Source organism: Martes martes (genome assembly GCF_963455335.1).
Source record: "Martes martes genome assembly, chromosome: 8".
Taxonomy (NCBI): domain Eukaryota; kingdom Metazoa; phylum Chordata; class Mammalia; order Carnivora; family Mustelidae; genus Martes; species Martes martes.
This window is the reverse complement of record NC_137895.1, coordinates 116,893,037-116,910,119: the sequence shown is the minus strand read 5'-3', so window position 1 is coordinate 116,910,119 and position 17,083 is coordinate 116,893,037. Positions and strand designations below refer to the sequence as shown.

The 17,083-nt window shown below is 47.0% G+C and overlaps 1 long non-coding RNA gene across 1 annotated transcript in view; it reads right to left on the bottom strand.

Moving 5' to 3' along the window:
- Positions 1–4,991: 4,991 nt before the first annotated feature.
- LOC308347267 overlaps positions 4,992–17,083 on the bottom strand; it is a 77,857-nt gene continuing 65,765 nt past the window's right edge. The window contains exon 5 of the long non-coding RNA XR_013967238.1: positions 4,992–5,396. This is a non-coding gene — a long non-coding RNA (uncharacterized lncRNA). The remainder of the gene's footprint in view (positions 5,397–17,083) is intronic.

The window sequence follows — 17,083 nt, the reverse complement described above, 5'->3', positions numbered from 1 at the left end:
TTCACTCCCTCAATGAATTAGAGCAATTCAAACCTTTCCCTGTGACAGCATCACTGCCCTTTACCTTCTGACTGGAGGAACCAGGTGGCATTATAGAAGCAACGGAAAGTGCCCGATTCTCCAGGGACCCCCGTGGAGGTGGGGCCAAGGGTGGGAACTGCTGGTATGGGGAAAAGTTGAAACCCAGCCCCTTCTTTTTTGGCTGCTGTGATCGAGGACCCCAGACAGCAGGGAGGAGTTAGAGCAAGGACTAACACCAGACCTCTCCTCCTTGGCCACAGGCTCAGCCTGTCACTTCCTTCCTTAAGTCCCTGTCGGTCAGCGGGTTCCTCCCAGACCTTTCCTCCCTCCCTGCGCATGGCTGCCCGAGCACCCTGCCCTCCAGAATGACTCTGACACCACCAACATCACGTCCCGGGAGGTCCAGCAGCACCAGTTGGAGAAGATAGCAAAACCACCGAGTCCCAAAAAACAGGAGGCGAACCAACAACCGTTTACTGCACACCTACCGGACGAGGGCCCTGTGCCCGGAAGAGAGAGACTAAAAGAACCTGTGCGAGGTCATTGCTTTCAAAGGGTCAGCAAAGAGACAAACGTCAACACTTCCGGAGGTCATACCGACTCCCATGACTCCTTCCTCAGGTTCGATCAGCCGGCCTGAGTGGCTCACAGAACTCAGAAGCATTTTACTTCTAGATGATCAATTTATATATAAAAGGAGAGGACTCAGGAACAGCCCGATGGAAGGGGGCACAGGGCCAGGTGTGGGGAAAGGGGTGAGGAGCCTCCGGCTCTCTGGGCGCGCCACTCTCCCCGAATCTCCCCGTGCCCACCAGCCTGGAATCTCTCAGAGTTGTCTCCTTTCGGGTTTTCATGGAGGTTTCATTACACAGGCACGGTAAGATTCAAACTCCCGTTTGAACTCAACCTCCAGCTCCTCTCCCTTCACCGAAAGGGCGGGAAGGGGGGAGCGGGGAGGGGGGGTGAGGGGGCGGGATACTGGAGGGAGGGCAAGTCTGGTTCTCCTGCCAACCAGCCTTAGCCTGAGGTGGGGTCCAAAAGTCACCTCCTTTACATAACAAACACCTTTGTGGCTCTCATCATTGAGGAAATTCCAACAGTTTGGGGGAATTTTGCACCAGAAACAAGCCCAAATGCATATTTTTTACTATAAACCACAGTATCACGGAACAGAATGGGTTTACAATCTCCTAGGCCTTACGTGTTTGCACAGTCGTCCAGGTATCTTACCTGCAGGACCTCTTGAAATTGTGTCTCTTGAAGAGGGAGATGGATGCAGCGTTTTCCAAACTTACTTCCATAGGGAACCCCTTTCTGGGGATGAGTGCTCCAAGTGAGAAAGTTGGTTCTCCATTCCGTAGGGTGGGCCCGTTTCTGTTGTGCCCTCCTTAGGAGCTTGTTTAAGAATAAACAAAGAGGGGGGCGCCTGGGTGGCTCAGTGGGTTAATCCTCTGCCTTTAGCTTGGGTCATGATCAGGTCATGACCATGATCTCATGGTCCTGGGATTGAGCCCACATCGGGCTCTCTGCTTAGCAGGGAGCCTGCTTCTCCTCTCTCTCTGCCTTCCTCTCTGCCTACCTGTGATCTCTCTCTTGTCAAATAAATAAATAAAATCTAAAATAAATAAATAAATAAATAAATAAACGAGGAGGTCTGTGATAGGCCTTCTGAGGCAGAAATCACTACCCCAGGTGAGTCCAATGTGTAATCAGGCTTGGGAAAGATTGGTTTCCATTGGTGCAGCTGAATAAGGTGCCAGTGATGATGGGGAGAGAAAGGTGGGAGAAAGGTGAAGGAATAGTGAACAAAAACCCTGTGGCGGGGGCGCCTGGGTGGCTCAGTGGGTTAAAACCTCTGCCTTTGGCTCAGGTCATGATCCCTCAGGGTCCTGAGATCGAGCCCCACATCGGGCTCTCTGCTCAGCAGGGAGCCTGCTTTCTCCTCTCTCTCTCTCTCTGCCTGCTTGTGATCTCTGTCAAATAAATGAATAAAATCTAAAAAAAAAAAAAAAAACCCTGTGGCGGGCGCCTGGGTGACTCAGTTGGTTGAGCGACTGCCTTTGGCTCAGGTCATGATCCTGGACTTCCAGGACCGAGTCCCGCATCGGGCTCCCAGCTCCTTGGGGAGTCCGCTTCTCCCTCTGACCTTCTCCTCTCTCATGCTCTCTCTCACTCATTCTCTCTCAAATAAATAAATAAAATCTTAAAAAAAAATATGAAAAACCCTGTGGCTTGGAATTCGGAGGTGAGAAGGGGGTGCTAATGGGTAAGGGAGGACGCTTAGGGGACACAGAGGTTACAATGGTCAGGAACAGAACAGAAACTGGAAAGAAAACCTCACTTTCTGGTGTAAAAAACTTCACACCTGTGCAGGGGTTCCTGGTTTACAAAGTATCTTTGAGAATACCAACTGACTTCCTTACAAATCCCATGAGGCGAAATTATCCCCATCTTTCTTGGTTTAAGGAAATCAAGGCTAAGCCAAGTGGACCGGTGCTGTTTTTCACTGCCCCGTCCCATATCCAGCCTTCCTGCCTGTGGTGAGAACGACCACACGTCTCTCCCTGCATCCCATTTCTAAATTAGCCAGAATAGGTCTCCGTAACTTCCAAGAAGCCTGATTTGAATCAGAAAGGTTAAGTGTGGGCATGAACTCTCCTCTCAAGATTCACCACTCAGCACATCTTCTGCCATGCCAGGCTGTGGCATTACAAATTATAATGAGTTCGATTTTAGTCATATGATAATATCAGTGATGAATATCCAAGTGGGAATTTCCAGTAGGCATTTGGAGATGCAGGACTAGTAGAGGGGATAAAAGTCAAGGTAGAGATATGGATTTATGAATCAATTCTATAGAAATTATAGGTGTTAATGAAATATAACACGGGGCAAGTTGGGACAGCAAGCCCCGGAAGTACCCTGGTGATCCGAGGAGTGCAAAATAGTTTGAAAAGTGCTCCTGAAGAGTTTTGGAAAGAGAACAACATGGCAAGAAATGTGGAAAGGCCAGACACTCTGGAAGATTCCAAGGTAGAAGTCACCAAAGTGTAGAGGCAATTTCCTAATATAGAATACTACTATAAAAATAAAACTTCCACTCAGCAGTATGCACTGTGTGATCCCATTTTATTATTTTTTTTAAATGTGTATATTTGCATTTGAGTCTGAAGGATCTACTACATCAAAACATTTGCGGTGATTATCTCCGGATGCTGCAATGTTTTTGCTTCCTTCTTATCTTCCACATTACGCCTTCAAAATTTTTCCCCCAGAAATAATTTATAGACCATAAAACTAACCATATGAAAGTATACAACTCAGTAGTTTTTAGTACAGTCACAAAGTTGCACAACCATCATCACTACCGAATTCCAGAAACCCTACACCCGTTAGCAGTCCTACCCATCACCGCTCCTTGACCCAACCTAGGCAACAGCTAATTACTTTCTGGTCTCTCTGGATTTGCCTGTTCTGTGTCTTTCACATAAATGGAATCACCCACAGTGACTACACTTATCAAAGTGATCATTTCAGAACAAACGCACAAGATGGATCACTATGTTATACACCTGAAACTAACAATATCGTATTCAAATAATCACGAGAGGGGCGGCTGGTTGGCTCAGCTGTCACAGAATGCAACTCTGGATCTCAGGGTTGTGAGTTCAAGTCCCACACTGGGTGTAGGGATTACTTAAAAAATAAATGACTTTTTTAAAAAATCAGAAGAGAAAATACAATTTGCCAGTGATAAAAATAAAACTTCTACTTCAAAAATTTTTTTTAAAAATGGAATCATACCAAGGTGTCTTTTGTGACGCCTGGCTTCTTTGACTTAGTACAATGTATTTATGGTTTATCCCCATTGTAGCATCTACCAGTGTTATCATTGCTACTTTTGGCCAGATGATATTCTACCATGATTTGCTTATCCACTCATGAGCTGATAGATACCTAAGCTGTTTCTGCCTTTTGGCTATTGTGAATAATGCCGCAATGAACATCTATAGGCAAATTTTATATAGACACATGTATTCGATGCCCTTGGGTATACATAGAGCTAGGAGTGGAGCTGCTGGGCCAAGAGTAACCCTGTGCTTCACTTTTTTAAGGAACGACCAGATTTCCAAAGGGTCTGACCCTTCAATGCCCCACCAGCAACAAACGAGTGTTCTGGTTTCTCCATGGGCTTCCTAACACTTGTTAACATCCCTTCTTAGACCTGACATAGTACATGCATTAAGGAGGTACAAGACTACTTTTTTTTTTCCCAAAAGATTGAATCCTTTTTATAATTTTTTTTGCAGATGAAATATACACAGGAAAAGATTCTCTATAATAATAATGATACAAAAGCTGACATTGATTAGATTCTGAAAATTTGCAGAAAACCCTGAGTTTGGAAGTTACTGGAGAGATGACAAATACGAAGTAGAGAAGTACAGTAACTCGATGAGCTTGATAACACTGCCTCATAGCCGAAATTCTTAACCATCCGTTGTGACATCTAAAAACTTGCCTCTCCCTTCAGGCTGTTCATCTGAAGAACAGTTCCAATAAACCACTGTGTGTCATCTACATATTTTCCCACTGGAAAAAAAAAAACCTTCTCAAGATGATTTTTCACAAGTCAGTCAGGTACAATTTATCATACTCTGAATGCTAACAAATTCCGGGGATGCAAAACCTATAGCATACATATAAATAATTGGACTCCGCAGCGTAAACATTAATTCAGTGCTTTTTTAAAAAATGAACAACCTTGTTTCCCTGAGTTGTGATACTTTTTCTCTCCTTCTGGATTTTTTATTGGCTCATTGGTGCCAATAGGAACGGCTTCTAAAACTGATTAGCCCCGAGAAAGACTTTGTAATCAAATAAATCTCAAGTAAGGCATGCTTTCAATTTTGTTTAAAGGGGAGTTTTTTGTTTTTTTTGTTTTGTTTTTTGTTTTTTTTTTTCTTTTTCCCAGCTCTGCTTTGTTTCCCCGAGAAAGCTTGGTATCTTTTGTGTTCTAAAACACGTCTGCTTCTGTGATTTCAAAGGACAGGAGAACAAATTCTGTTTGTAACTGGCCAATTTCAGCTCCAGAGAAAGACCATGGAGAAAGCCGTCTGTGAATAAGATCTGAATAAAGCATATTATTAGATCTCGAAGAGAATCGATAGAATCTAATGTCGTTTTCCTTGCATAGCATCAATAAAGCAACGTTGTTAGGAAGGCATTACAATCTTGTCTTCTCTTGTTGGTTTGAAAGCTTGTCTTTTTTTGTTGCGGTAGCTGATTTTGCCCCTGGGTCGACCGTCCCAAGGACTCATTTCTTTCGTTTTGTGATCCATCATTCCCACAACCATACTGAAGGCTCAGAACACCTGGGGAGATAAATAGATGTTATTTTTATTATCTGTGCTTTATACATAAATTTTAACCTGGAGCGATTACACGGTCAAAGTCACACGTTCAGCCGCGTGGGGAAGGCTGAGGCGCAGTTCTGCGCGGACACATAATCTGTTTAGTCAGACTGAATCTGGGGGATCGCAGGCTCACCCCTCGTTTCACTGCAGGAGACATTTATTTTCTCACAGTTCTGGTGGTTAGACATCGGACATCAAGGCATGTGCAGGACTGGTTCCTTCTGAGCCGTGAGGGAAGGGTTTGTGGGAAAATACATTTCTGTTGTTTAAACCCCTCATGCCGTGGGGCTTGGTTAGGGCATCCCCTCCGCCCCCGCCAACTAATACCAGGGTTGTTGCTGCCACTTTGCCGATGATGAATGAGAGACCCCTGGTCTCCTGACAGTGAGCCCACTGCCCCAGGATCACGTCTATGGGGCTTTCCTATGCCAGAGCCCAGAAAACCCAGACCGACCAGCTGTTTGGTGCTCACAAGGTCCATGTTTAGCTTACACATGGAGTAAATCTACTGCTCCGCTCTTCTCTTTGGTCAGCAATTTTTTTTTTTTTTTTAAGATTTTATTTTGGGTGCCTGGGTGGCTCAGTTGGTTAAGCAACTGCCCTTGGCTCAGGTCATGATCCCAGAGTCCCAGGATTGAGTCCCGCATTAGGCTCCCAGCTCCAAGGGGAGTGGGCTTTCCCCTCTGGCCCTCTCCCCTCTCATTCTCTCTCTCACTCTGTCTCTCAATCTCAAATAAATAAACAAAATCTTAAAAAAAAAAAAAAAAAAAGGAAGGCAGGTCCCAGGGCACATCACACCCCAGCGCCTCCCTGTTGCCTGATGGGGCAGCCATCCCACAGGTAGTTTCTATCTTAAGAAGGACGGGCTAGTCGCTCCTGATCCCTTCCCTCCCACAAAGCTGGTCCTACCTAGAGGCAAGGCTTCCTCTGAGAAGCTCATCTACTCTTTCTTTAGCAACTTAGAGCTTCCTTAAAACTCCATAAAGCAATAGTTTCCTCCTTTTCAATGTGAATGATGATAAGTTCCATTAAGTTCCATTTTTCTACATTTGTAAAATATATCTGTATCCAGAAATATGCCATTTGTATTTAATGCAATCTGCCCAAGACTTACTTTTCTTGTTGTTTTAGGGGGGGAAAAAGGTCCAGATGCTTTCAAGTTGATGAACAGCCCTCCCAAGCCTTCCCAGCAAGCTGAGGCCTGCAGCTTCGGTCATTTGTTTCTCAATTATCTTGGGAGAAGTAGGTCAGGGATGAAAGCAGGCCCAGGAAGCCACGGGTTTGGGAAAAGGACCATGGGAAATGGCCCTGCCATGAACTAGAGTGACCTCGAGCAAGTGCAGGAGCTGATCTTGGGCACCTGGCACCCCACAGGGCTGGGAGAGCTGTGACCCCATACTTCTCGATGCGGTGGCGGTCCACAGCGGCCCCTCCTGTCCTTTAGAGACGTGCAGCCACATGGCCTGGACGGAGCCTCCTCCTCGGCCACCTTGTCTCTCCAGACCAGCCTGTAAATAGCACAGCAGTGAGAGGAGAAGTGGCAGAGAGAGAAGCGAGGGGAACAGAGGCTTTGGGCTCCTGGCATTTGCTAGATCTTGTCTCTGTAGCTACTCCAGGGCACGAAGCAGACTTTCTGGCCACTTCTCTTTCTTGTCCAACGAGTAACTGCTTTCCATCAGCCGCCTGCCACTCCCCTCCCCGGAGAGCCCTTCTTCCTTCTTGCCCTGCCCTGGCTGCAGTGGGTTTAGCCCCCTCCCCTGCAACTCAGCATCCCCCTTCTTCAAGGGCCCTGGTTCTCTTGTCCCTGGCCGGTGACCCAGCATCAATATTTACACAGCATTTGCGGCAGACAGAGCATGATCGCTGGGCACTAACTCTACTGTTGAGTCACTGGCTTCTGAACAAAAAAACCACCAAATGGGGGGGGGGGCGGTGCTGAATGTCATCCCACCCCCCCACCTCCCCTGTCTGTGCAGGGCTGCAGTCATCGGAAAGGCTGCCTGTGGACGGTGGCGAGGGGATGCCAGGCGCTTGATGTATACATGCGTGACCTCCTGGGAGGCTGGCCAACCCAGGGAGGTGGGCGGTGGTTCCATTTTGAGACACATGGCAAGGGAGGCTCGCTGAGATCCCTTGGTGCTGAGGGGATGCCCTGGTGTGCCAGCCATTCCTTTTTTTTTTTTTTTAAGATTTTATTTATTTATTTGACAGACAGAGATCACAAGTAGGCAGAAAGGCAGGCAGAGAGAGAGGAGGAAGCAAGCTCCCTGCTGAGCAGAGAGCCCGATGAGGGGCTCGATCCCAGTGTGCCAGCCATTCTTAAAAAGAAACTTGTTCACATGCTGACTCAGGGCCAATGCAGAGCTGGTAAGAGGCAGACCCTGTGGGGTGCTAAGGCCCTTCTCCTCTGCTGCACAACCCCCCTCTCTGGCCCCTGCCCTCACCCCTCAGTGGTGTGGGCTCTAGGATGCCCAAGCAGTTAGGGAAGATGGGGACCTGAAATCCGGTGGGGAGGGCAGATACCTCAGAGCCTCTGTGACGCCCAGTGGAAGAGGAGGGGACAAACCACGAGAACCTGGGGTAGTTCGGTCCCGTGGGAAGTGTGATGGGGTGTTAGTTTGCACTGGGTTTGTTGACCTCGTAATGTGGGTCTGGATACCTGGTGGGGGTAAGGACAGTGACAGAAGCCAGTAGGGTCCCGTGAAGGATCACTGGGCCCCTTCAGCTAGCCTCTTCTTTTGCATGTGCTCCCTCACTGAGGTCTTGACATTGGCCTGGAGGACGAGATCCAGTGCTTGCTTCCAGGGTCCGCTGCCTGCTTTTAGGCTGCTGGAGGAGCAAGGCATTCAGAAACCCGTGACCAGGCCTCTCAGTGCTCGGGGCTTTTAATCTCTTTAATTGAAATTGATTGGCCTCTTGGGAGGCGGTTCTGCATCGGCCCTGAGCTTCAGCATGTGATCAACTTTTGCTTCTTTCTTTTAAAGACCAATTGACACAGCAGGGCATCTAATCTTATCCCTGAATCCCGGGCCCCCTTCCAGATGAGGAGCAGAACCAGAAACAAGCACACTTACAAAAACAGCTCAGGAAATAAAAGCGCCTGATAAAAATAAGGGGAGAATATTCTCGTCCCATTGTGGCTTCGCATGCTACAAAAGGCCAGTCAAAACCCCATTACCAAGGAAAGATGTAATCACATGCATGGGGAAGGAGCCGTGGGGGTGGGGGTGGGGGTGGGGTGCCTTCTGAAACTCACAAGATCCACGGACTGGGCTAGAGGGTCTCTAAGAACCAGGGGCAACACAGATTAAACAAGAAGAAAAGTGAAAGCGCTTCTTCGGTTAAAAGAAAACCAAACATTGAGAGAACTGTTTGAGCATCCAGATTTTCGTTCCCCCAGACGGCCAACAGTCACCCCAAAGTGGCTGGAGCTGGCTGACAAACCGGTCTGGCAGGTCCTATCTCTTGGTGAAGCCTCTGATAAGGCCCCTTCCTTACCAGACTGATGGCATATCCTGGAAATATCCCTCGGGGGGCTCTCTTGCGCCTCCTGGGGGTCATTTCACCAACTGGACACAGGGATTCAAAGCAGCCCGGTTGGGGAGGCTCAGGCTGCTTCACAACGTCCAAGCCCTGGGCTCTGTCCCTGAAATGGCAGCAAGGACCAGCACCAGGACACAAGAAGTACCTTGGAGGTAAGGTAGCACAGCAGTAAGGAGGAACAATTACGAGCCACAGTCTCACTCAAAGAACATCTTGCTGCCTTGCCTTCTAATGGGGGCACCTGGGCGGCTCAGTTGGTTGAGTGTCTTGACCCTTGCTTTCGGCTCAGGTCATGATCTTATTATGGCTTGTGGGATGGAGGCTTGCCTGGGGCTCTGAGCTCAGCCAGGGAGTCTGCTTGAAGATTCTCTCCCCCAATTCACAGGCATGCTCTCTTTCTCTCTCTCTCTCAAATAAATACATCTTTTTTTTTTTTTTTTTTTTTTAAGATGTAAAGATTTGGGCAGAGAGAGAGATTACAAGCAGGGGGAGCTGCCAGCAGAAGAACAAGGAGAAGCAGGCTCAGTGGGACTCAGAACCCTGCGATCCTTACCCGAGGTGAAGGCAGACACTTAAATGACAGCCAGCCAGGCACCCAATAAGTGAATCAATCTTTAAAAAAATAAAGATCAAGTTGAAGGGGATCAAGATATTCCACCCAAAAATATGCTACCCTGGCATAAGAATTATTTTAAGTTGAAGGCATCTGCGAATCAACAAAACGCAGGAAGGAAGAATTCTCCTCCCTTCGCTTTTCTGCCTAAAAGCATAACATAAATTTCCCTTTGTGAAGGTGTCCCCATCTCCCATACTAGGAAGAGAGTGACTCTTATCACCAAGGGAGTCATCATGGAGATGAGTCTCCATTAACAGACCTTACTAAAGAACCCCTTCATTTTCCCATATATATCCTCATCACTTGGCAGTGTATGGCTCCTTAAAGCCCAAATCTCCTTTCCATTGATAAAGACGGCATACAAGCCCCAAACCAAGTCTAACCACCTCTTTTCTGTGAACTCCTGTGCAAGAAATATATTAATAAAATTTGTATTCCTTTTCTCTTATTTGTCTGTCTTTTGTTGCTTAAATTTGCAGGCCCCCAGGCACTGAACCCAAGAGGGTAGAAGAAAAGTTTTTTCCTCCCCAGCAATATCAAGACATCCAGATTTAAAAAGCAGAGACCTGGCTTGTTTGCTGGAGAAGCTCCATTTTCAAATAAATTCAAGTTGAAAGTGGTTCTCAGTCTCTACTTTCCCTCACAGCAGGAATGTGATATAAGGATGAAGGAGAGGGTGAGCTCTACGAAAATGAAAGCTGTATCTGTCCCAGTCATCACAAAGCTAGTGTCTAAGGGTACCTAACTCATGGCAGGCACGCAGCACATCAATGGACAAATGGGTATGGGATGAAATATCCAGAATAGAATCAGAGCAAATGCATAGTGTAGAAGGTAAAACTGTAGTTTATTGAATACGGGCTCCCATAAAATAACACAAGGGCGATCTGTTGATAAGGCACAGCTCTTGACATGAAGAGAGGTCATTTCTTGGCTGTTTTGTTTTTTTTTAACATTTTATTTTTAAATAATCTCTACACCTGAAGCGGGACTCAAACTTACAATCCCATGATCAAGAGTCACACGCTCCACCCACTGAGCAGGGCGGATGCCTTCTTCTTAGCAGTTCTGACAATATCTCCAAGTGGGGCCGGTGAAGTCAGGCTTCAGCATTTATGGTGGGTGTTTTGGTGTGGGGTGGATTAGGATCGACTAAGGCTCATGATATAAAAGATCAGGATTGTGGGCACAGCAAGGTGTGCTGTTAATAGTCCTTTACTGCTATCTTTTGAAGTTAGGTAGTTTTAAGTAGGTTTTGGTAAGTTCCTAAAACAACAGCCATTTACAACTTTTGTCTTTGGCAAGTGTTTCTGTAATAGTGAAATTATATTGGTAAAGACCGTGGAATTAAGTCACGCTTAGTGAGCAGCCACGTTGCTGAGGATGAACATGGGCTAAGTGGAACTTGGTGGGTTCTGTCCTCAAGCTAAATGGCTTACATTAACCATTCTCCTTCCAGAACACGACGTAAACAGACAAGTAGACCATGTGGGTCCACAGGCCCTAGGGTAGGTAGGGCGGCTAATTTCATGCTATAGAGGGCTGATAACATGCTGGACCTCCCGAGGGAGAGGGAATTCAGGTATGTTTTAGACTGGGATATCCTTGGGTGTCTGGGAGGCTCAGATGGTTAAGCATCTGCCTTCGGCTCAGGTCATGGTCCCGGGGTCCTGGGATGGAGTCCCATATCGGGCTTCCTGCTCTGCGGGGAGACTGCTTCTCCCTCTCCCTCTACCGCTCCCCCTGCTTGTGTTCTTTCACTCACTCTCTCTCAAATAAATAAGTAAAATCTTTAAAAAAAAAAAAAGACGTTTTTAGACTGGGATAGCCTCTGAACATAGCCCTGAGAGAGGAAAAGCTGCATGACTTGAAGAGCCCCGTGCAAAATGAAAATGCAGGGCCCCTTGTTCAAAAACTAATGTCAAAGAGTTTGGTAGTTCCTCAAAAGCTAAACACAGAACTTCCATGATCCAACAATACTACTCCCCGGTATATACCCAAAGAATTGAAAACAGGGACTCGAACACATATTTGCACGCCCGTGCATGCCTTTGCACGCGGCATTATTCACAACAGCCTCAAGGTAGAAACAGCCTAAGTGTCCATCGACAGAGGAATGGATAAACAAAATGTGGTCTGTACACACAATGGAATATTATTCATCCATAAAAAGGAATAAAGTTATTTTTAAAAGATTTTTTATTTTTATGTAATGTCTACACCCAGCGTGGGGCTCAAACTCACAACCCCAAGATCAAGAGTTGCAGGCTCTACTGACTGAAGCAGCCAGGTGCCCCAAAAGGAACAAAGTTCTGACACATACTATAATATGGATAAACCCTTAAAACATTATACTAAGAGAAACAGACCTAACACAAAAGGACAAATATCATATGATTCCACTTACATGAAATACCCAGATTAGGCAAATTCACAGAGACAGAAACTGCGTTAGAGGTAATCAGGGGCTGAGGGGACGAGGGAAGGTGGGAATGAAGGGTCATTGTTTGATGGGTTTAGATTGTCTATTTGGGATGACGAAAAAGTTTTGACAACAGATAGTGGTGACAATTGCACAATATTGTGAATGTAATGCCATTGAACTGTACACTTCAAAATGACAAATTTTAGGGGCACCTGGTTGGCTCAGTCAGTCAAAGAGAACGAGTCTTGCATTAGTCTTCACACTGAGTGTAGAGCCTGCTTAAGACTCTCTCTTTACCTCTGCTCCTCCCGACCCCAACTCGCACATACTCTGTGTCTCTAAAAAAAGCCAAAAACTAGGGGCGCCGGGATGGCTCAGTGGGTTAAAGCCTCTGCCTTCAGCTCAGGTTATGATCTCAGGGTCCTGGGATTGAGCCGTGCATCGGGCTCTCTGCTTAGCAGGTAGCCTGCTTCCCTTCCTCTCTGTCTGTCTGCCTCTCTGCCTACCTGTGATCTCTGTCTGTCAAATAAATAAATAAAATCTTTAAAAAAAATTAAAAATTAAAATTAAAAAAAAGCTAAAAAACAAAATGGCAAATTTTACTACCCAAGTGTCCATCATTAGATGAATGGATAAGGATATGGTAGATATATATAAAGATATGTGTATGTGGGGCACCTGGGTGGCTCAGTGGGTTGAGCCTCTGCCTTCGGCTCAGGTCACGATCTCAGGGTCCTGGGATCAAGCCCCGCATCAGGCTCTCTGCTCAGAGGGGAGCCTGCTTCCGCCTCTCTCTCTGCCTGCCTCTCTGCCTACTTGTGATCTCTCTCTCTGTCAAATAAATAAAATCTTAAAAAAAAAAAGATATGTGTATGTGTGTGTGTATAATATATATGTATATATTATACAGGTAATACATATAATATATAAATATATTATATAATATTATATATAATATTATATAATACATAATATACAATATATAACATAATATACAATATATAACACACATATATACACATGTCACATGTGTATATATAATATACACACAATGGAATATTGCTCAGTCACAAAGAATGACACAAATCTTGCCATTTGTGACAACAGGGATGGAGCTAAGTATTATGCTAAGTGAAGTGAGTCAATCATAGAAATTCCAATCCCATAGGATTTCATTCGTATGCGGAATTTAAAAATCAAGACAGATGAACAAAGAAGAAAAGAGACAAACAAAAAGCCAGACCCTTAACCACAGAGAATAAGTTGGTGGTTCCCAGAGGGGAGGTGGGTGGGGGGATGGGTGAAAAAATGATGGGGATGAGGGAGCGAACTGGTTGTCACGGGCACTGGGTGACGGACGGAAGTGTTGAATCCTATTGTACACCTGAAACTAATATTACACTGTATGTTCACTATCCTGGGATTTTTTTAAATGGCAAATTTTATGATATGTTTTATTTTTAATTATGGTACAATAATGTGTTATATATATTTTATCACAATAGAAAATTTACTGGGGCACCTGGCTGGCTCAGCCGTGGGAGCATGCGACTCTTGATCTTGTATATATATATGAAATAAGAAAAAAAAAGAATTTCAACACGGTGGCAACGGAGCATTCCTCAAGGGCAGGTCCCTTCTGTGCCTGGGGTTCTATGTGAAGCCGGCCCTGCCTCAGACAACAGAGACCCTCGGATTCCGGGGGCATGTCACATTCTGGAGACTACATCTGGAGGTCTACATCCGGGCACTGAAGACCTACTGATGCTGCCCGCTCTCCAGCATCCGCGCAGTGCTCAACAAGGATGGTAAGAATCGAGAGCCCTCACCTTCCCACCACCCCTCTCCCCACCCTCCTTGGCCTCCTCAAGATTAAGCCCGAGATCTGGATTCAAAGCTCCGGCGACTGCAATGTCAGCCCTCGAGGTGACAATGTTTACAGGACGGTTTTCTTCCCATCAGTTATGTGCCGTCAGCGCTCTGCTATTGCTTCAAGGCAAACGGAGGTGGCCAGGGGAGCAGAGGGAGCAGGGATCTATCTACCTTGAGTCCCTTGACTGAAAGCTAGGTGAGCAGCCACTAACCACATTTCCTCACCTGGCCTCACTGCACACACTCCCTCCCATTTCTTCTGTTTTTCCCCTTCCTGCAAATCATCTCCCTGACTTCTCTGGGCCCTCCTTTCACTCCCTAGCATGCTTGGTGGCTGGTAGGTGGGGGCCTGTGGAATCCTCAAGCAGGGCCTAGAGGGGAGAGAGGCAGAGGAGGACAGACCAACTGATGGAGTCCAATCAGAGTCTACAAATAGTCTAGATTAGGGGCTGATGAGAGGCTGGGGGACAGAGGAAAGAAGAAGGTGAGCCAGGGATGGTGCTGCCCCTAGAAACCTAATGAAAGACAGATGCCTTGTCACCTTTGTCACACATAGCTTGGATTACAGGCCCGTGGTCTGGGGCTTCCTGGGCAGAAAGAATGCCCTTCCTTTGAGGCAAAGCAGACAGGGGCACTGACGGGGTGAGCCTCCTGCTCCCTGCGGCCGTCTCTTGGAATATCCGCTCAGCCTCTGAGTGGCCATTTGAGAAGGGGTGGGGACGCTGCTTCCTGGCAGGGGACAGACCTCAAACAAGACATGTCGCACTGAAGTCTAACAGTTCCCTAGCCCTGACCCTGCCTGCCGCTGGAGGGTAACTCAGCCACCACAAGACCTCTCAACCTTTCTAGGAAGAGTGTCACGGGGATGTGTGTGTCCCCTCACAGCCAGGTGGCATGCACTACCTTCTCCAACTCCAACTTCGCTTCCCTACAAAGAGAGGTGCTACCCACCCCCCGCAAGGGGCCTCCCCCTCATCCTGCCTCCCGTACATGTGTCTGCGGTCCAGCAGGGACTGCTGGGAAATTCCCATGGATGCCACCCACCTGCTGACCCGGCTTCTCCCTCCAGGAAACGGAACCCTGGATCATCCCCAACCCCACCCCCATGCTGGGCCACTATGGAGGTTTCCGAGTACCCTCAATGTCCAAGAGGATGATGGGTGGCCTTGCTGTGCTAAACCTGCCCTGCAGGGGCGCCTGGGAGGCACAGTCGGTTAAGCATCGGACTCTGGACTCTTCCTCTCTGCTCAGGTCATGATCTCTGAGTCCTGTGATCGAGCCCCCCTTCAGGCTCTGCAGTCGGTGGCCAGTCTGCTTGTCCCTCTCCCTCCCCCTCTGCCCTCCCCTCGCTCTCTCTCTCTCTCAAAATGAATAAATAAACTCTTAGATAAATAAGCCTTTCAGGGCTGGAGCTAGAACAAGGATCTGCCTCACCAGCCCCACAGCAGCCCCAGATGAGGCCTGAATCCTGGGGATATAAAGTCTGGTCAGCAACTCTAGACATACTCGAGGCGGAGGGCCCAAGGGTGTCACAGCAGGGAAAAATCAATATATTTTCCAGTCCTCTTCCCCTTTTCCTCTGAGAGAATACCTAAGATTTAGCATCAGAGGGATGAACCTGGTTTGGGAGATGGGAGCCTGAAACTACACCACGTTCTACTACCTTCTTTGGGGATTTTAGAGTCAAATCTCTCTTCCCTCAACCACATATCGAACAGAGCTGCTTTTTCTAAATTTTTTTTAATCAAAAGACGCTACTTTTGGAAAATGTTCTTTTTAATAAATATATATTTTTAAATTTTGTCCATTTATCTGTCAGAGACAAAGAGAGAGAGAGAGAGCACGAGCAGGAGGAGGGGCAGAGGGAGAGGGAGAAGCTGACTCCCTGCTGAGCTGGGAGCCTGACGCAGGACTGGATCCCAGGACCCTGGAACCATGACCTGAGTGAAAGGCAGACACTTAACCAAGTGAGCCACCCAGGCATCCCTGGAAAATGTCTGAAAAAGCTCCCTCAATGGAGGGGGTCCTCTACTACCATACCCTGCTTTCATACCCCCACCCCACCACTATTCACAAGAGGCTTTCTCTAAAACAAACGTACCTTTAACAAATAATAAGAGCTCACATGCACTGAACCTGCTCCAGGTGCCAAGCAAGCTCACATGATCTCATGTGATCCTTACAACAACCCTAACAGAAGTATTATTATTATCCTCTCCACTTTACTAATGAGGCACGTGTTCAGGGAAGTGAAGCGTCTTCCCCCAAATCACAGAGCTTGTTAGAGGGGGGCCCAGATGCTTATATGTCTACACGCTATCAGGGTCCACATCCCGGTTTCCATTCAGAAGAACCATCGGGCAAGATTTCCACTGTGCTAATAATAACAGCCAATCTCTAAGAACCTACTGCATGCCGGATGCTTTAGTCTGTTCGTTCATTCTTTCTTTCTTTTATGTTTTATTTATTCATTTGTCAGAGAGAGAGAGAGAGAGAGAACACAAGCAGGAAGAGCAGCAGGCAGAAGGAGAAGCAGGCTCCCCGCTGAGCAGGGAGCCCGATGTGGGGCTTGATCCCAGGACCCTGGGATCACGACCTGAGCTGAAGACAGACGCTTAACCGACGGAGCCACCCAGGCGCCCCCAGCCTGCTCTTTCATTGGACTTCGGGGCATGGCGTGTATTTATCGCCAGTGTCCAGATAAGGATCCTGAGGTTCAGAGACTTTGAACAACGTCCTGACCTTACGCGGGAGGCATTGACAATTGGGGCTCTGGAGTCCCACAGCCTGGGTTCACATCTTAACCCCTCACTTACTAGCTGTGTGACCTCAGGCAAGTTACTTCATCTCTGTAAATGCTCATTTCCCTTCTGTACAATAAAACACGGATAGTGCTTATCTCCTGGGATTACGACAGGTCAGCACAAGTCAGGTTCTTAGAACCATCTCTGCGACAAAGTCAGAAGTCAGCAAAGGCGAGCTGAGTATTAATCCAAGGCCCATGCTTTTTTCCCCCCACTAGACTGTTCTGTCTCCCAATCTTCCCTGAGAGATAGGAATACAGTACATACTAAAATAAACAAGATTCTATTACTCCAATGATCTAAAAATGCTTTGATAAAGGAAGAGAACAATGGTTCAAACTCATCGATTCCACGACTCTTCCCGAATATTCTCAGGGCAGTGAAG